This window comes from Meriones unguiculatus, chromosome 11 (assembly GCF_030254825.1).
Source record: "Meriones unguiculatus strain TT.TT164.6M chromosome 11, Bangor_MerUng_6.1, whole genome shotgun sequence".
Classification (NCBI taxonomy): Eukaryota; Metazoa; Chordata; class Mammalia; order Rodentia; family Muridae; genus Meriones; species Meriones unguiculatus.
In genome coordinates, this window is record NC_083359.1 from 22,840,346 (window position 1) to 22,861,515 (window position 21,170).

At 39.2% G+C, this 21,170-nt stretch overlaps 1 protein-coding gene and 1 long non-coding RNA gene across 3 annotated transcripts in view; one reads left to right on the forward strand and one right to left on the reverse strand.

Annotated features, from left to right (window-relative positions):
- Positions 1-21,170, forward strand: part of Sgcd (sarcoglycan delta) — a 935,702-nt gene that overhangs the window by 668,942 nt on the left and 245,590 nt on the right. The window lies entirely within an intron of this gene.
- On the reverse strand, positions 15,489-20,181 carry LOC132646316 (uncharacterized). The gene is made up of 3 exons (XR_009584472.1): positions 20,044-20,181; positions 19,273-19,432; positions 15,489-16,301 (listed from the first exon to the last, which is right to left on the reverse strand). It is a non-coding gene; the product is annotated as an uncharacterized LOC132646316 (long non-coding RNA).

Genomic DNA, 21,170 nt, shown 5'->3' on the forward strand with positions numbered 1-21,170 from the left:
AGGAGGAAGAGAGAGGGAATCCACAGGACAAACAGGGTGTCTAGATTGTCAAATGGCTAGCCCTTAGGTAGAAGGAGAGGCCCCACCTCAGGAAAGTAGAGAGAGAACAAGGGAAATACCCAGTGTCATTTTCTGGTGTACGGACACATACATACATGAACCTATATACACATATATATGCTGTGTTCAAGGGTATATGCATACACACATGCATGATACATGGTCTTAAATGTACAACACATAAAATGTTCAACAAATTAATTCAAGATACATCTCGGTCATAGGCCTCTCCCTCCTCTCCTCACAGTCCCACCTTCCCTCCTGAATCCCCTCTCCCCTATTCCTCGGAATAGGAAAGTCCCCCTACCCAGACACTCCAGCTCATCTATTCACGTGAGGACTGAGTTTGTCTTTCTCTCCTGTGAACTGATAGGAAAGTCCCATCAGGGGGAAGTGATCAAAAAGCAGGCAACATAGTCTGTGTCAGAGATATCCCCCACTCCTTTAACCAGTGGGCTAATATGAAGTCTAAGATGTCCATTAGACATATCTTCTTGAGGTCTGTGCATTGTAATATGTCTATCCTGTATTTTATGACTAAAATCCACTTATAAGTGAGAATATTTCATGTGTGTCTTTCTGGGTCTGTGTTACCTCACTCAGGATGATCTTTTCTAGGTTCATCTTTTTGTTTACAACTTTCACAATTTCCTTATTTTTAAAGGCTGAGTAATATTCCATTGTGTAAATGTACCACAGTTTATTTATATATATTATGTATTTATGTATAAAATGTACCATTCTTACTGTATTGGTATTTTCTTTCATCTCACAGTGAACATGAGACCACAGATGTTGATGATATGTATAAGGAGCTAGCATGCCTTGCTTTAAAGCCCTGCATGGACTGCTAGCAGCAGAAATTACCCATGTAGTTTCTCTGGGCTCATCTGCAAACTGGCATCAGGTAGTGTCTGCAAGCTGACTTGCTCTGCAGATTGAAAAGAAATACCTGTGTAAAACTGGATGGAAAATGGATAATGTCCTATAGAGATGCCCGATTTCTTTTTATCTTCATTTGACCTAGACTATTTTATTCATTCCCTTATCAAGCTTTTGGGAATACATGGTGTTTTTCCATGTAGTGTGCCAGTTTCTAGAAATAGAAAAATACATAATCACAGGCTTCAGTCTCTAGGAGCCCCTACAAAAATATAATTTTGATAAAAAACAGAAGCCTTGCAATTCTGGTCCAATCTCCTTGATGCCCGAAACACGCTTGGCCTGAGAAAAATCCCAACTGAATGGAAGACATGGGCCAACAGAGGTCTTGAACTCCTGACTCTGAGCCCCAGCAGACATAGGTAAAGAATCCTGTCTTCCCACAAGCCAAATCAAATTGATTTTGTTGTAGAAAAGTGGTGCTAGCCAGTAAAATAAATAAATAGACAAATAAATAAATATTCCTTTAAAATCCTGGAAAAGTAAAGTATATTTGAAAGGAGATAAAAGAAAAATGAAGAAGGCATCACGGGACAGAGTTGATTATGAAGAATGCTGCACTGGGTTAGACGAAGGGAAACTGAGAATAGGTGAAATTGTAGTTATTAATTTTATCCTGCATCTGCATGTAACATGGCATACACAGGAGGAGATAGGAAGATAGCATACCAGTGTCTCGTTCTTCCTTCTAACAAGTGGGTCCCAAGGATCAGACTGAAGTCCCTTAGGCTTAGTGACAAGTGCCTTTACCCACTAAACCCTCGTCTCCACCTGAAGTGCAAACATTCTTGCAGCTCTAAACCTGTGTAGAAGGTTGCGGTGCTATCAGAAGGAGAAAGAGAAGCCCAGATATTCATTCAGTCAGCTTCAGAACTGTGAAGGGAAATAAACCTTATTCAAGAGTCTCTTTGATTTTGTGGTCTTGTGATGTGTTTTATGGTTTCCCCCAACAGGCTTACTGTCCTAATTAAATTTATCCTAGGCAACCATTCAAAAATAGAGCCTGTTGTATGAAGGAACAGATGGCAGAATTCTACCTCCTTTCCCTGGCCAGAAAGCTGAGTCCAGGCAAAGGCTGGCTGAGTAAGAATAATTGTTGTGCAAATTAGCCCTTGGTAAGATTTCCGAACTGGACTGATTTTATGAGGGTGAGCTAATGTGGAAAAGAATCTGAATCCCAGGATCTTGCACCAGAGTCCAGCTGTGGAATACGGAAATTTTAACATTGGAAGCAAACAGGAAGCCCCCCATTCTAACGCCTCCATTTTATAGCTGGGAAAAATGAGGGTATCTGAGACGGAGCAGTTTTAAATAGAGCAAGCCAGAATCCAATCCCACATTTGTCCGAAGGTAAGTTTACACTTTGGCTGGCCAGTCCTCTCTGCCTCCCCAATTAAGGCCACCGTTTCCTTGGCTGGAGTCCCTGGTGCCTGATCTCAGCAGTCTTAGAAGTGCCTCCATCGCTAGATGATTACCACTGTTCAGGATTTTGCCCTGGGCTCTTGCCCCAGCACGCCCCCAGTTCCCTTCACAGCCCTGTGCTTTGACTCAGCACCTGTTGCATAAAACATCGGCCTCAGTTTGACCACCTGACTGAGTCTGCACACAGTAAAACGAGATCGCATTAATTAGAGAACTCTATTGGGATTGGATCATATTGATTTCTCAATCAGAGCATGACAGTGGAAAGTGTTTCTTTCATTTCTTCATTACTGTGGTCTGTAGCGCAACACTGAGCAATAGCAAATTCTCCATGGGACCCTTTTGGCAACTGCGTTGTTTCACAGACCAAAACAGCATGAGGATGAAGGATATATGCTTAAGATAGCCTCACATTACCTGGAAATTAATTTTCAGGGCATTTCCGCATAAGCATACTGTCTTGGCCATTGCCGGTGTGAAGGGCAGGTAGCTGCCCAAGGCTTTGAACACAGGCAGGGAAGCCTCATCTATGGGACTGCTTATAGCAGGGATGAGAGTTCCTGGTGCTTACTCCATGCTTCTGTGGGATTGTTATCAATGCACTCAAAATCAAAGCACTGGATTAGTTGGTCTTTAAGACTTGGGTCTTACTTTGAACACATGTGCAGTCAGATAATTTTATCAAACACACCCCAGCCCATAGCTTGACTCACCCTCTATGTGTGATTAATCTTCTTCCCTTGTGTGATTGTTTGGATTATTTCCATTTTATTAAAAATCACACATTTTACAAGAGCAGAACCAACTTTGGATTTCATCTCTACAGAACCTCTAGGAACTGGAACAATGCCCCAGAAATCCCCTGAGTTGTGATCTGTGAGTGAGTAAAAGAACAAAGTGGAGGAGGGCTAAACATGGATAAGGGGAGGAAGTGGCCTGAGAATTCATGGGAAGAGTAAAGGAAGTAAAATGTTTACAGTTGCATTATATCTCCAAAGTCAGTCTTGAATAATCTTCGTGGCTTAGCTTAGGAATCTTCATTTTGCTGACGATAGAGGGTTATGTTTGGATTTTGAGAGATAAAAGTTGTGTGTCCCAGATGGGAAGGGTGCAGGTATTTTACCTGGAACACTAAGATCCTCCCAAAATCCTCTGCACCCTGGCAATTGGTCAGAAGAGTCCCATGCACTATTGCATGGTTCTGTCTTGGTCACCTTAAAAAGCATTTGGATTCCCAATCTTTCCCAGAGATTGGAATTGTCATCCAGCAGGCAGCTTGGCTGATGTGGTTCCCGTAATAGTCCATTTTTCTACATCTACACAGTCTATGGCAAGTGGGGTATGGAGCTGAGGGAAGTTGCAAGGTGGCTAAAGCCTGCAGCCCCACACAGGATTTCCTGTGCATGTTAGGAGGGAAGTACAGGGAACAGGCTCTTAAGGACCTTCTGGACAGTTCTTCTGAAACTCAGCCTGCATTTTTCTAGAAAGTTCAAATAAATCACTCCGAAGTCTGCACATAGCATGCTCAAATGTTTGCTGCAAGACCACTTGAATTGACTGAATCTGCTGGAGTAAAGAACTGAGCTCCAAATGAAGAGATTTAAAAATACAGTGTTTGGGTGTGTCCCTTTATTATTTGTTGGAGGGAGAGCTGGTGAGCATTGATGTTCATTATCTTGTATTAATAATATTGTCTTGAACTTCAATTACTTTGTAGCTGGAAACGAATAAAAGGGGGTAGCTGGAACTTAAATTAGCATTAGAAAAAACCTCGGTAGTGTGTGTATGAGAAAGAGAGTGGGCGGGGGTTGTAGGGAAACTTATCCAATAAGATTTAGGTAGTTCAAACATAATATAAAAGTGTTGAGAAGGCAAAGTAGTCTAAGTGAGTAACCTAAGAAGCCCATAATTTCTGAAGTAAGCCTTTTTGTTTGCTATTCTCACGAAGGCAGAAATGTGGTCTACTTTCTTCTATAACCTTTTCTTTCCTTTTCTCCACCCTTTTCTCTTCCTCCCTGCCAGCCTGCCTCCCTGCAGGCTTCCCTCTTGTCCCCCTTCCTCTGTTGTGACTTCACTGTTCCAAAGGCTTTTTTTTTCCCTGTTACAAATTGTTGGGCTTCATTAGTGAATTATTCAAATGGCATAGACATGTGGTCTTGGTTCTGAGAGGCATTTGACACAGTGTCTTATTACTTGCTTGTAGACAAGATGGAGAAATATGATCTGGATTGCAGGACAATTAGGTGCCCTCACAGCCGGCTGAAGAGTTGTACCCAAAGGGCCTTGATTAATGTACAGATGCCAAACAGCAGGGAGGTCCTGAAGTCGCTTATAAGAATATATGTGTTGGATACTATGTTCAGACAATACGGAGAACATGCCTTGTTAAGGAATTTTTTAGTAAGTGATCATCTGTCTATTATAAATCCTGACAGCAGTTTTCAATCAAAGTCCATTAGACAATTATGGAGCTATATTTATAGAATGAAATAACAATGGTAGAGATGGTTTGAAATTGTTGTGGACACAGAGAAATTGTCTCTCCAGTTCTAACTAGCTACCAGATTTGGAGGAGATTTTTATCACTTAAGAGACTACCAAAAGGAGGTTAAAGAGCAGTCCTGCTAGGCTGCAGAGGAGGACTTTGCAGCCAGTCCTGAAGATACCTGATAAAACAGGGTCAGATGAAAGGGGAGGAGGTCCTTTCCAAGCAGTGGATTTGGAAAGGGGCAGAGAGGAGATGAGGGAAGAAGGGTGGGATTGGGAGGGAATGAGGGAGTGGGATATAGCTGGGATACAGAGTTAATAAAATGTAACTAATAATAAAAATTTAAAAAAAAAGAAAAAATGTTCTATTTGGTGTTAGGTGCATGGAAATGTTTTCATGTTGGTTTGAATTGTTTTGTTGTTGTTGTTGTTATTGTTTATTGGGTGCAATTTTCCCTCAAGAAAATTTCTGTAACTCTCAAAATCATTTTTCAACATTGAAAAAATTTAGAGTGCTTATTAAATCTGCCAAACTCTGGAAGAGAGAGAGAGAGAGAGAGAGAGAGGGAGAGAGAAACTACCAAGAAAACAAAAGGAAGAATCCCATAAGTTAAAAGGTTGGTTGTGTCTTTCCCAGAGAAGAGCAGAATGTTAACACACATAAACACACACACACACACACACACACACACACACACAGAGAGAGAGAGAGAGAGCACTGGCTGTTCACACACAGTTCAGTCTGCACTGAGGCCATCACATTTAGCATCAAATTATGCATCTACCAAAGCTTAATGGACAACAAAGTACTTTGCCTTACAGAGCTTTCACTGTCTGATACTGCTCATGATTGTCTGTGCCTTCAATAGACCAGTGGTAGAGATATTAGCATTAGTCAAGTTTTCAGATCAGAAAAAATGGAGCAGAAAGTGTGTGACTCTTGACCACAACAACAAAAAAAAGGAAAAGAAAAGAAAGAAAGAAAGAAAGAAAGAAAGAAAGAAAGAAAGAAAGAAAGAAAGAAAGAGGAAAAGATTAAAAGCCTGCATTGCCTTTAAGAGGCAATTTTTATTGATAAAAATATGGAAGTGTTCTAGCTGGGACTAGAAAGACCAGCTCAAGAAAGCCCCTGTCATCTTAGAAAATGCAGACATTGTCATGACAATATTTGTTGTTAGATACAGGCGTGTTCCAGGTGCTTCTTATTAGATCTCAGACAGATCTCAAGCGGAAATATGTTACCTGGTGGCCAAAGTTAGCACTTTGTTGTAAGGGGCAGAGAGCTTAGCTGGACCATGTTCTACTGATGGGTAGAAAATAAAATATATAAACTATGAACGTGAATATTTAAAGTAAGAAATTTCTAAGAACCCTGTTTCGTTTTTCTTACTGTTCATAGCAAAACTCCAAAAGAAACATATAAATTGAAGAATAGTGGTTTGGACAAAAAGAAAATGAAGCAAAACTCTTGGAAAGAGAACAGACAAGGCTTCTCCCCCATAGATTTTGGAGTATTACAGTCCTGCTAAAAGTGACTTTTAAATTTTAGCTCCCCTACTTGGGAGACAGCAAATTCTTGTTACCCTGTGCTCTGCTCACAGGGACTCCCTTTTATCCCCTCTAGAAATCTAATGCATTTGCACATTTCATTCAATGATTCAAAATTTAATTGAGGCATGTTTAATAATTACATCATATTTGTTGGTTTGGATTTAGGCAGTGTTTGTTTTTATATTTAATAAAAACTTAAGTGAATCCCAAAAGTAATGTGGTCTGATTGAATATGTCACAATTGTAGGCATTGCCAGAGGAGACCTTTTCAGATCCTGGGCCTCAGTATTCAATTAGCTGCATTTCAGGAGAACACAGAGCAAAAGCATATTTGTTATGTTAACCTTTTTGCTTTCCCATGTGTGAAAATCTGTGTTCATTATGTTCCACTCAGAAGCCGCATTTCTACCAAATACTAAAGATTTCCACGGAGAGACCTTATTTTTCTTTAATGATGTAAAATCTTCTGAAAATAGCCTTTATAAAAACCTGCTTTTCTGCTTCAATTTGGTCACTCTAGCTCTAGACGTTTTGATCTTATAAAATAATGTCTGGGATACATGAAAGGCAGCCCTGACATTTGCTGGTTTGAATATGCAGTAGCTGTTCACAGAAACTGAAATGTACTTCACACTTTGCACATAACTAAGCCAACACTATTTTGATTGAAAATACACAGTAAATAGTTAACACATCCATCCAGACTATATGAAATGGTACACCTCAATTAACATTCAGGACTTGACTTTTTTAAAGCAAGGGAGATTTAATCATTAACCAATAATATAATATGATCTTGCAAATTGGAGGTTCAGATGAGCAGCATGCATTAACTTAGGTCTGTTTACCCTGCACATTAGCTAAGATACCCTTAGCTATATATATAGCTAAGGGTATATATATTAGTATATATATATATATATATATATATAGTATATATATTAAGGGTATATATATATATATATATATATATATATTAGTATATATTCTGTGCAGGTTTGAATTCAAGTAAGAGGAGTATGAGATGTTTAGGGAGAACCCACTTTTAAAATGCTCCTCCTCCCCACTAGACTCTTGAAATGTGTGTCTTTATTGTATGTGGCACCATCATAATGAAACCAAAAGCACCACTAATGGATTGATACCATCAATAAAGTCTCCTGTGTGGCTAAAGTCTCTACCTTACAAACCTGAGCTGAAGGTCAATTAGAACAATGATGGAAGGCAGTTAATTTCCTGTTTATAAATACAGGCTAGGAAATGCACTATTGATTGCTGCATTTCTGGAGGGGCAACTGCCCTCGGCTATGGGCATTTTAGGATGATGTCATTTACAAAGCCAGAGAGCGCAATGCTGTCACATATATCAAGTGAATAATGATTTATTGGGCCAACCATATTAGGTTTGTGAGTCTGAAATACATAAAGTATAGTCCTTGGCAAGAGCATAAAATTTTAGGCATCAAATCAAGATTTAGAAATGTTAAAAGTTTTACAAATCATTATCTTAATGGTGCATTGAGTTTACAGGTGGAGGAAGGCAAAATGGTAGAATTTATAAAAGATACACTGTTTGACCAGGGCTTTGCAAATATGAACGGTAAGAAGCATAGACCCTACAATGCAAGCCACCCCCAGATTTGCTGGCCATGTATCCTATGCAGAGAATCTTTCTGTGTCTTCTTTATGAGTGGTGTTGGGTGAGTGAGTGAATGAATGAGTGAATGAATGAATGAATGAATGAATGAATGCATGCTCTTCTGGGGTTTGCTGTCCCTAAACTCATTGACTTACTTACCTGCAATGATAAAGCTAATAGATGGTAGGCGCAAACCTAGGTTTGCAACGACACATGCCATAATAGCACTTGCTGCTATGCTGTACACACCATTTAAAAAATTCTTTAGCCAAATGAGTTTCTAAAGCATGAGCATGATGTTCAACAGATCCCACTCTGCTAAAGCCTCTGGGAACTTTAGGCAAGCAGCTGAGCCTTGTCACTCTCATAGAAGTTGTAGGGTATAGCACTTCTCAGAAAAAGGGGGGGGGGGGCGCTGAGAAATATATAAACCAGATGTGTGTGTATTTAAGATTGCTAGGCAGACAGACATCCCCAGACTATTTTAAAGGAGAACTTTTTTTCCAGATTATAGTTTGAGAAATACAGCTTTCTCCTGCTTGGCTATTTCTTCAACAAGACAAACCCTTCACCTATTTTCAGGCTTCTCCTTTCCTATGAGATCCCTCCCTTTCTAATGGAAATGCTAAGGTGCTGGGATGTGTGGCAAACCCTATGCACTGGATTCACAAAACCAAACCAAACCAAACAAAGAAAAACACCCCATTGCTTTTAATTGCTGAAGATTTTACACAGTATGAGCACTTGATGCATATGCTCTTTCTCATCCAGGTTGCTCAACGAAAGTGCAAATAAACATCCTATTCCCACAGAGGTTTCAGGAACCTGATAACATCACCAGGAACTTTGGAAATAAACAAATAAGAAAAGTTTATATTACTATGAAATGAGACTCAAGTTTAATATAATACAATTGTCTAAAACAAAGCAATTTCAGCTTTATATTAAAGCCAACATAATGAAATACCATTTTCTTAGAAACCCTATAACCCACACATTAGTTCCACTTACAAAACACTGTTAGAAAATCCATTTTTTACTATGGGTTTGTGTCACGAACCCTACCTTTCTCTTTTTTAATATGCCAATAAAAACAATCTCTGAAGTGCTACTAATTTTCACAATCTCATTTTACATAATTAAGTCTCAGGTCACCTGTTTTTTCATATACCCACAGAGCAACAAGCCTCTGGAGTTCACTTAGGAGGGAGAAGAGGGATAGAGTAGAAGTTTTACACTTCCTCCTTCAACTCTCTTCTCCTAAAAGTAATCAATCCCCATGATGTAGCAAAGGAGCTTCTATTTCTTTCCTCCCTGCATAGTACTTGCTGTTTCAATCATAGAAAACACATTATGCCCTAATCTCACTTTGGGACCTTAGCCTCTCACTTCAAGAGTGCTTACAAATGCCACAAATCTGGGCCAAAGGTAGACGAGTGAGCGAAAGAGGACACATGAGGAAGACCATTTATGAAAGGGTGGCATTAAGTGCTTCGTAGTCACACCCGTATACACATATGTGTATGTATATACACATACAATGTTTTTCATAAAGTGTGAGAGAAGTGGAAATAGAAAGGCAGGGTGAAAAGAAGTAATGGATGCTCTGTCATCTTCTCCTGTTGAAATGTGACCTTGACAGTTGCAGCCTCCTGGACAAGAAGTAAGCAAGCAAATGCAATTAGAAAGAAAAGCCACTTAGCAATTGTTGTTTCAAAGATCCAACTCTTAGCTGTAAGAAATAAAGATTTCCTAGTTAATTTAGAGTATATATGATATTAATATACATATATATTTTATATAAACATATATATATATATATATATCATATCTGCCAATGATACTACTTTACTGGAATTCAAGTAACATGCATTTAGATTTATTTTGTTGTTGAGGAAATCAAGATGCAAAAAAACAAACTGGCTTCAACTTACTGAATCTGAATAAAGTAGATTAAATTTTTTTGTTTCCTTAGTTTTAAAAATCAGATAACTAAGCTTTTCAGAATTGTGGATGAATGAAGATTAAGTGGACTTTGAGAGGCTAGTGTAGAGCTAATTAAGGAAAGTATTCTCTTATGAATAAAACAGAAGTGTTTAGAATGTAGACATCTCTTCACAGTATCATTGTGAAAGGAAAGAAGGCTGTAATCTAATTTCATGGGCTATGAGTTTATGCAGAATTGTGAAGAATAGGCAATTATGATTAATGAGAATTATGGTTAATTGTATTCTGATTCATTGAGAGTTTGCTATTCTTGAGGAAAGCATACCATAAAATACGCTCCTCTCTGTTCTTTCAAGCCCCTTCCTGAACTTGGAATGGCTATAATAATACTTTGTAAGAAATGGAACAGTCTTCATAAACATCAGACAAATGTGTATGAACAGTTGTAAAGAGAAACTGTTGACTACCTCCTCAAAGAAGCCTCCTTAGGGAGCAGCTGGCTTTTTCTTACATTGTAAGGAAACCATGAACTTTTAATGGTGCTCCATGGTAGTTAGGTTTTGAAGTACAATGTTTTACCAAAACTGTTTCTTTAGATAAAGCAACTTTAGAAATAATGGGGCTGAATGATGGCTCACTGGGTAAAAGCCCTTGGCATTTATGCCTGATAACATGAGCTCAATGCCCCTGAAACCCATGTAAACAGCCAGATTCAGGTGCATTTTCAATTTCACCACTGTTAGGGCAATATGGAAGTGGAGACAGGAGAATGGCCTGGAGGCTTGTGGGCCAAGTAACCTGGGCTATTCAGCATAGCAGAGGAGACAAGAGCAACCCTGCCTCAAAAAAAGTAGGAGAACCAATTCCTAAAAGTTGTCTTCTGCCCGCACATACACACACACACACACACACACACACACACACACACACAAACACACACACAATGAAAAAACAGAGATAGTTGGTTTTGTATTGAGACCAGTGTGTCTACTGATGGATGGACACTATGAAGGACCAGCAAATGAGAAATGAAATATTTGTTTTCCCAATCCCAGAAGCCTGTGACTTTTAAAATTTCTCCTACTCTTTCTCCAATCAGAATGGGGATACTAAAAACTGTCACCTGGCTAATTAGTTAAATTTGTGATGTGCACTTTGAGTTGTTTTGATGAACACTCACAAGGACCCTGAGGAATATCTGCTGCTGTTGTGTTCATTTACAAATGAACTTTCCTCAACTCCTAGCACTCATAAGTAGATGAAACTATATTTGGCTCTATAATCCTAGTCACCATTTTACATATGAAAGAATTTTCAGTAAAAGGAATAGAGATATATGGGGAACCTTTTTTTCTTTTTACGATCTTAAAGGTTCTCAACTTAGGCGCTGGAGAGGTAACTCAAAGGTTAAGAGTACTGACTGCTCTTCCAGAGGTCCTGAGTTCAATTCCCAGCAACCACATGTTGGCTCACAACCATCTATAATGAGATCTGGTGCCTTCTTCTGTTGTGCAGGTGCACATGCAGGCAGAACATTGTATACGTAACAAATAAATCTTAAAAAAAGAAAAAAAAAGATTCTTGACTCAATCAATGAAGTGGCAATAAGAGATGTTTCATTTGCCAGATGTTTTAAAAGCAGGAACATGGGGAAAATGATTGTGGATTTTCACACTATTTTTCCTCCTGAACAAACATAGTTTGTACAACACAGTGCAGTTCGCGAACATTTACTGTTACGTTTGTCAAAGAATGTAATGGTGTAATGACATTTACTAGTGGGCAGAGTGTAGTTTAGGTATTTCAGCCCCTAAATAATTGAAAGGCTTTTGTATTGCTATTGATTTTGCAGAGTCAAAACTCCAACAATTCCCTGACTCAAACATTAATTACAGTACTTTTCTGTAGTTAAACCAAAACACTTCATGGTATAAGTCTGCACACATTCTGGGTTTGGTGAGGTCGGATTGAGGCTCAGTCTCGTGTCTCAGCCACAAAATGAGATGAAATTGGATGTTACTAGATGCTCAAGCCTTGGTGTTTGCTGGCCTGCGGTGAGTGTTTGTAAGAATTCGGGATTACTGCTCCTAAAATTCCCTCTGCAAAGCTGCCCACTTTCCCTTAGTGCTTGATGTTTCCATTACAACTTGATACAGTATTTCTCAAACCACCCTGCGCCTGTCAGCCATTGTGACACTTGCAAAGTGAGGAGGTAATGTGGTACTGTGGAATTCTGACTCACCAAAATATTTTGAAAGTCAAAATAATAAAGGGTATTTTTGTGCTTTAGTGGAATTATTTAGTTTACTATGCCAAGTTCTGGAAAACTCTTGGGCACCTCTCTACAGCTGTGGTGGAATTCCTGGGTGGCGACACTGTAAAACAGGCAGGTTTTCTTTTTAGACATCCCAATACTATGAACACATGTCCTATTCTCTCTTTTTCAAACACTTAGGCTTAAAGCCATTAGGCATTAGTAATCTTCTACCTCCAGGTCCGCTAAGATCACTGCCTGCCCTATCCCCACATGGCACACACAACTTCAAAATGTCACCTTCTCTCCTGCCTCTCTAACCTATGTTACAAGGTAACTACCTACTGCCAGACCCTTGCCCTCAGTCTCTTGCCAATCACCTTACTCCTACATCTTGAACCCAAAAGAAAGAAATCAGCAAAGTCAGTCCGACAAGGACTGTGAGGAAGAGGTGGTTTCCAAGACCCCATAGACGATTTTATGAATATGCTTACTAGGGTTGATGGCTTCAGGAGCCACGGAAAAGAGGTGCTCTTTCTCTTGACAGAGTCCATTGTACATACATGTTACTGTAGGCTATGTAGGCTTCCAGGCTAACGGATATAAATCTCTTTCTTTTTATTTGAGAAGTTGTTGCTTAGTGTGTGTTTGTAAAGAAAAAGAAAGTAATATACTTATTCTTCCCCCCCGGGGACAGTATCTTTCAAATCTCTCATTTCTTCACAGCCTCCTGAGCTTTCTCTGCAGCCAGCAATGTCATATACAAGCTGTAGATAACACCAGAAGGCAGTTTAAATTATTTTTCAATATATTCTGAGAGTGAAAATGCCAAGTCATATATTTTTGTGAGCAGATGCAACTAAAAACCCAGTGTTTCTTTAACTGGGGAATTGTAGGGGAGGGCCAGGTGATGGGGGCTGTCAGTCCATCTCTACTCTTGGTTAAAAAACAAAATAAAACAAAAAAAGCCTTCCTACAAAGGCTATGGGAAGCAAAGATATTTGGGGAAACAAATATATTTAACCCTTGTCTATGATTACTTATTTTAAAAGCATGTTGTAAATGCTAATTAATCTTTCTATTAATGTTGGGAACAATGAAGGGCACATAGCACTCCATTAGCCCTGGTGTCTTGGTGACAAAGCTTTCCCTGTATTTCTGGGGACTCTTGAGTCATCTTATTGACTGTCTTCCTCAGTCACTTCTGGACAGTACAAGGTAGAAGGAGTCTATGGGGGCTTGTTTAAGATTTTGTTTAAGATTGTCAGAGTCAGGCAACACCTATTCTTTGGGTTCTTATTCTCTGGGCTTTCACAGACCACATCTGGTGCTCGCAAGCAGATTTTTCATCTCATCCCAGGGGAATGATAGGAGTCAAAAACTAATGCCACAGGCAGACAGACCTGATATCTCTCCTAGTCACAGGAGGTGCCGTGCATGTGTTACTATCTTAGTTGTTTTATATTGCTACAATAAATGCCATGACCAAAGGCAAACTGTGGAGAAATGGTTTGTTTGGCTTACAGGTTAAGGTCCATCATCTAGGGAAGGCAAGGCAGGAACTTGAAGCAGGAACTGAGGCAGAAACTATGAGGCAGAACTGCTTACTGGCTTATTCCCCATGGCTAGTTCAGCTACCTTTCTTTTTTTTTTTTTTTTTTTTTTTTCAATGCAGTTTATTCAGGAACATTGAACAATCCTCGGACCCTGGGGAAAGCCAGCCCACAGCTTAAATAGCCTCTGAGTAGCCAACCCAGGCGTGCCACGGGGGCAATGCAGATAGGTCCACATACATGGAAGCAAGCCAGATCCTCGGCCTTAGCCAAATGTGGAGTTGTTCGTGACAGAGAGCACTCACCATCGGGAAAGTGGAAGGCGGAAACCAGCTCCATCTTTAAGGCATAGCATTCCGCAGCTCTCTACAGTTCCCCCTTTTTGTTTTAGACGCATCAGGCAAGAGTAGAGGTCTGATCTCTGATATTAGAAATAAATTGGGACTTTGTACAGATGTTCATTTAGGTGTCATCCACCCAAAGAGCATCAGACCCGTCCAATACCTTTTTCTCAGAGGCGGGACCTGGGGCATCAACCCGCATGCAATCAGACATGCTCTTCTCTGGGTCCAAAGCGGCTGACCCTGAGTGCAGTGCTTAGCCTCGCATCCTGAGCGTATCATTTTAGCTTTTTATGGTATCCAACCATGCTTGGGGAGAATGTCCTGCTTCAATGGCTGTAAAGGCCTGAATGATCATGGCTGCATCACACTGTTGTGAGACTCTAATCCACCTGCCCAAGGATAGCACCCCCACAGTGGGTGGGGGCCACCCACATCAATCATTAGAAAAATGTCCCATACATTTAGCTCTAGGCCAATCTGATGGAGACATTTTCTCAATTGAAGGTTCTTTTCCTCAGTTCACTCTAGCTTGTGTAAAGCTGATAAACAACAACGAAAACTAGATACTAACACAGATGCTTTTAGGTCCCACAAAATACATTGATTTCATTTCTTTGAAGTAGGAAAAAAATGAAAATTTTTGTTTTACTTAAAATTGTTTGAAACAAGGTTTCTCTGTAGCCCAGGTTGGTATGCAACTCACTTCTGTAGCCTAGGCAAGCCTTGAACTTGAAAGCATCCTTCTGTCTCAGCCTTCTGGAGATCAGATTAGTGGTGTGAACCACCATACCTGGTCTACATTAAAAAGACATTTTTTTTAAATATAATTTTGTATTATATACATTTTTATTGTGTATGTATATATGCTTTGCCTCCATGTATTTCTGTGTGTCACATGCATATCTAGTGCCCATGGAGGCCATGACATGACATCAAAACTCCCAAGACTGGAGTTACAGATGGTTATGAACACCATGAAGAAGCTGGAAATAGAATCTGAGCCCTATGAAAGCGCAGCCAATGCTCTTAACCATCAAATCATCTCCTTAGCCCTAAATTAACTCTTTAAAACATCTTTAAATGCGTATCTTCATGTTTATACAATGCATTCATAAAATTTAGTTCTATGTATTTTCCATGGAAAAGATCACAAAGGCAAAATACAGAGGCCCCCCAAAAAAAGTCACAGTGGACCCATGATACATGCAAATCACTCAGCACAGTGGCTGACACATGGGGAGAATGTTGGAGATTGATATCTATAAAGTCAAGTGGTAAATATTTTAGGTTTTGCAGATTAGCTTGTTTCTGTTGTATCTACTCCACTCAGCTTATGTGGCATGAAAGCAGCCACAAACAACACATGTGAACAGAAGAATGTTTTTCTGTAATACTTTATTTGCCAACCAAAAACAGGCTGGATTTAATTCTTGTCCCCCATCTACTAACTCCTAGCCTAACACTGGTAGTATTCTCACTATTGATAGTACTGATTTTGTTGTCTACGAGATATCCTCCAAAAGAATCCGATCAAGAGGAAAAGATTGAAATGATACTGTGGGATACTCAATCCAGGAAAAGAATAGAACACAGTTAAAAATCTCTGGGTTTTTTTTTTGTTTGTTTGTTTGTTTTTTTTGAATCATTTGGCTTGAATAGGCCATACCATGCTCCTATCGCAGTACTAAAGGGAAAAATGAAACAGGAGATGACATAATGTTATAGCCACTCCTTGATGTTCCCAGTGGCCACCTCATATGGAGAAGCAGAGCACTTAAGAATGGATCCAGTCTTTTCTGAGGGGCAGCAGGTATACTTACACAGACCTACTAACACACAGTGTACATGCTGCTACATTGGGAGTCTATTGAAGGCTTTCTTCCTGTGATTTCTTTTCAGCTCAGAAGATTGCGTAGGGAGAGAGGATATTGGCCTCTTCTGGTAGAACAAGCTTCACTTCAGAACAAAGGCACGGCTATGTGTCAAAGAGAACTATCTGTAGTGGGGGGCTTCCTGTTCACAGTCTGCTGCAGCCAGATCTTTATTTCTCTTCTCCCTTGGCCTAGGAAGAGACGGGCTAATCTTCATGGTAGTGGTGTTTGCTAGGAAGAGGGTAGAAAGGAAAGACCACAGCATTTATAGAAGTAAGACTGAGTTCAAATCATGTCTGTTACTTGCTCACTCTCTGTCATGTTTAGGCAAGTTATTTTTGTATGTTATAAAACAAAGTCCGGAATATTTTTACATGTGCACAGAAACCAAGAGGATTATACATAAAGTCATTGTGTCATTGCCACGAAATAGGTGAGAAATAATTCCATCGTTATTTCTATAGAGGTTAGATAATTATCTGTAGGAAAAATGACACCATGTATGAGGCCCCCTAAAGAACACACATGCTAAAACTTCCAATTTTAACATTTCAACCTTCTCTCTGTTTGCTTGCTAAGTATGTTATATTATAACTTATTGCTTACTTTGATCCACACTTTTGTCATTTGAAAAATAGGCAGAGATAAAAGGCATATCATAAATCTCCTGGAGATATTAAATACAGTCATGCACAGGCAAGTCTGCCATAATGCCTGACACAAGGCAGGGCCTCTGCATACTGTGTTTGTCCATCTGTGATTGTTGTCATTGCTTAGTGACAGGACAGACACTGTAGTCCCTCGGAGACACTTTGTGGCCTTTAAGAACCTATGAATCTTGTTTAGGACGGTGCCACATTGTAGTGTTGCAACCATTTTGTTTCATTTTATGAAATTTTATTCACCCATAAGTTTGTTTTTCTAGAGTACAAGTCTGGAGTTTTCATCTACTTCACTGTGAGATTCATTATCCAAGAAATGCATACCTGTGTTAAAGTGTCTGTTAGTGGAGAAGTCTTAAAGATCATGTCATTAGATACACATCTGAATACCCTGAGCTTGTTGGTCATTATAATTATAATTACTTAGCTTGTTCATTTAAGTTAGTGATAAATGGTCCCCTAAAACTAGTGTGGTCTGAACAGCATATTTTAGCAAGATTTCCACATTCTGGGCCTTCAGAAATGGCTCCACAGTTTAGAACACTTGCTGCTCTTGCAAAAGATCTGGGTTTGGTTCCCAGAACCCACATGACAGTTCACAACTGTCTGTAACTCTAGTTCTCAGGAATCAGATGGCTTTTTTTGACCTTTATAGGTACTAGGCACCCATGTGGTGCACATTCATTTATGTTGGCAAACACTCATACAAGTGAAATAAAAATAATCTTAAAAGATATTTTAGATACTAATGAGCTGATTTTAAAGTTCATCTATAGATGTAAATTTCAATATCTTGGGAAATCAAGTAAATTACTTTTTTAATTCTGGATAGTCATGGCACCACTAATTGAGTATATGATAGATTAATGGCATTGTTAGATACCTTCGCAATGATGGTATATAACATTTAACACCATAATAGTCACAAGCATTCTGGTACTTGATAGATGCTAAGTGACAGCATTCGTCCACTTGATGTGGGCTAAGCTATTGGCAAGGATAGAAGCAATCCCCACTAACAACTGTTGTTAAGGACTACTTGCTGCTGAAAATGGTGAGCATACCATTAATCCCAGAAATTCCACTCTGGCAGTGGAAGCAGGCAGAGCTCTCTGAGACTGAAGCCAGACTGGTTTACATAGTAAGCTCCAGGCCAGCCAGACCTATGTAGTGTGATCCTGCCTTTAAATGCCAAAAGGAAAATTACTGTGAGGGTCATAGCCATTGGAAGCACATTCAGAAAGATACCTACATGGGCCAAGTCAAGCCCTAGTCTCCATTTTTCACATTTCCCAGGTTTGTGTTGGTTTAATAAACTCAGAGACTGTGCTAGTCTTAGAGAAGGGTATGATTCCTGAAGCAATCAGCTTCTAAAAGAAAGATGTCTATAAATCATGTGCAATACTTTCAAGACAGACTTGGTTGCCAAGGGCCTTGGGAAAGAAGTTGGCTTATGTGGTAAAATAGCCTTTCTAGATGTGAAAAGCTTTCTTTAAATTCATATTCATTTATTTCTTGAGTACCTCAGAGGAAAGGAAAATGTATGTACAAAAATACTTGTATATTCACCATTAGCTCCTCAGCTCACTTCTGGGATATTATGTGAAATGAATATTAAAACAGAAGAATTCTTCCACAGGCTATGTGCCTAGCTGTGAATGGCTGCTACATAATTCATGAAGTTGCTGGTATTTTGACATGTTTCTCTATCATTTCTTTTGCTTTGAATTTTGTAGAAAAAAATAAAAGACTTTATTTTTACCAAGTTTAAAAATTTTACTCTAAAAAAAGCATTTTAACATGAAACCAAACAGAATATCTCAGGAATAGTCACAATAAAGATTAATTTGAATCAAATTGTATTCATCCCTCATAATAACTGATATAACTGTAGAATCTCTTGATTGCAAGCAATAGTTTATGTAAGAGATATTTGAATGGATAATAGATAACTCATTAAATTAAAGGAAAGATTAATGGCTATCATCTACAGATATGAGGAAATTGGGTCATCCCTCGAGAACTCATTTACAAATGCTAATAATTTCTGTGTATTGAATCTGAAGGATTTGACCAGTTTAAATTTCTTAGAAATAGAATGTATTAGATAGCAATGACATATAGGCTCCTTACCCATTGCTAATGCATGGATGTCTTCACAATATACAAATATAATAGAACTTGCGTAGAACAAGAAAGGTAATATTCCATTCAATACAATAATAAAATGTAAGAGACATGGTTAAATGCAAAAGTGTACCATATTCATGGACTGGAAAATTCATTATATTAAAGATGTCATTTCTACCCGAAGTAAACCATAACTTCAGTATTTTCACAATCAATATCAAACATGTTTTTAATAACCAAGACATTTCTTTTCCTAAAAGCTAAGTAAAAATGCAAAGACCTAAAAATAACCCTCACACACACAATTTTTTTCATTAATGTGTTAGGTGGCTGCACTACCTGGTTAGCTCTGCTGGCAGACACCATTTTACTCCCTGTCATGACTCCCAAACAGGGACAGCTTTCCTTACCTGCCAACTTTCAAGAAATACCGATCTCTATTAAATTTTGTCATATCCACATGTCTTTGGTACTGTGATATAACAAAGAAGGTGTTGAACTAAGAAACCAGATGAGTGTGAATTGGTCTAGTACCACTTCTCGATGGTCGGAGGCTCTTTATGTGTGATACTGATAAGAAAAAAAAAATTAAAGTAACATCCTAGGAAGGAATCTCAGCACAAATTTTTGCCCACCTCCTTTATTTTACAAAAGTTGAACCTGAACCCCGGAAAACAACAAAGACTTCCCTAAGGTCCAGTATCTTGCTAGAAGTGAGTAGATCCCAACACTCCATCTTACTGATCTCTAATCTCATCTCGTTCTTTAATGTCAGTTCTCAAGAGGAATGTTCACTAGTTTACGATTCGAGTATAGTGCATCTCCAAGAAGACATTTGGGGATGTTTGAAAATATGTTTGGTTATTCTGGCTTGAGAGATAGGTCATGGCTGTCCTTTGGTGAGTAAACAACAGATATGATATGAAATACTTTAAAGTATACTAGACTCCCTTCACCCATACTAGTAGTCAAAGGTCAAAAAAAAAAAAAAAAAAAAGGCCCTGTGGAGTGTAACAATCCCAAAATGTCTCAGCTTCATGCAAGATCCCCTATGCTCAGTACCCCAAAAGATGAGCTGCATGGCTTTGTTCCCTCCTGGCTCTGAACCCCAGGTCTGACTCTATTCCTTTCCAGTAGGCAGGTTGTGCCCATATCCTTACCACCTCTGTGTGAGCACTTACCAGTAGTGGGGCAGCAAGCTCTGAGCATGGGCCACTGCAGCCAGGCTGACAGTTCCCTTCATTGAGGTGGGAGATGCCCCAGCTGTTTGTAGAAAGAGGCAGCCAGCTGGATTGGACTGGAAGTACAGGCTTCAGTCTGGTCCTGGTAGAAACAGAAACAATTCTCGAGATGTACCTTCTGTTGTTCTGGAACTTTAAAAAGATAATAAGGGTACAGGGTACAACAGGAACCCTGAAACTCAGTGTTGTTAGGAAGGATGGATGCTCAGTACATGCCCATTTGGTCTACTTTGCTCTGATATTACACGACTATTAAGTTGATATGTGGGCACTGGATCTCAGTGGGTCAGTACCTCCTAACCATGTGATGTTATAGGCTTAATGAGCTGCTGTAAGCCTTAGTTTCTATGGACCACACAATATTGACAATAATTATGTCAATACTAAAGAGTTCTTTTAAAAATTAAATAAGCATAATGAATGGAGAGAAATAATTTAAGGTAGCAAATGGCATTCAATGCGTGCTAAATAAATGACTGCTATTAGGCATAATTTCCCTGCACCACGGAGACTGGAGTATTCAGCAGTCTTCACCATGTGGACTATACAATAAGCATCCCTTTTCATTTTCATGTCAGCATATCTCTTTGCCCCAAGCAGAACAGTTAGTAACCATCTTTTATTTTTAATCATTCATGAAGTGATCCTTCCCATATGTCTATAAATCGATTCTTCAGCTGAAGGTCTTTGACTAGTCTGTCTTCTGTGCCTGCTTCCCCTGCTCGCCCTCATTTGGAGATACCTCTCCTCTGCCATAGCATGTCTTCAATACACTCTTAACTCATGCTAAGAGTTTTCACTGGGGATTTTTCCAGAGCTGGAAAGGGTAGGAGAAATCTCCAGCCCATTCATAAAATGATGAAAAACCGCCTTCCATGTCTGTATTCTATCTTCAACAAGACTGTGTATTTATTATCTAGAAATCTATGGTAACCAGCTCTTACAGCTTACAACTAACAGTGCCTCATGGAACTTTAATCTGATAGACAGTTTGCTCCTTACTCCTACCATTGCCTCTACCATAATACTTTGGGCAAGTACTCTTATCATCTATACACCTGTTGGGC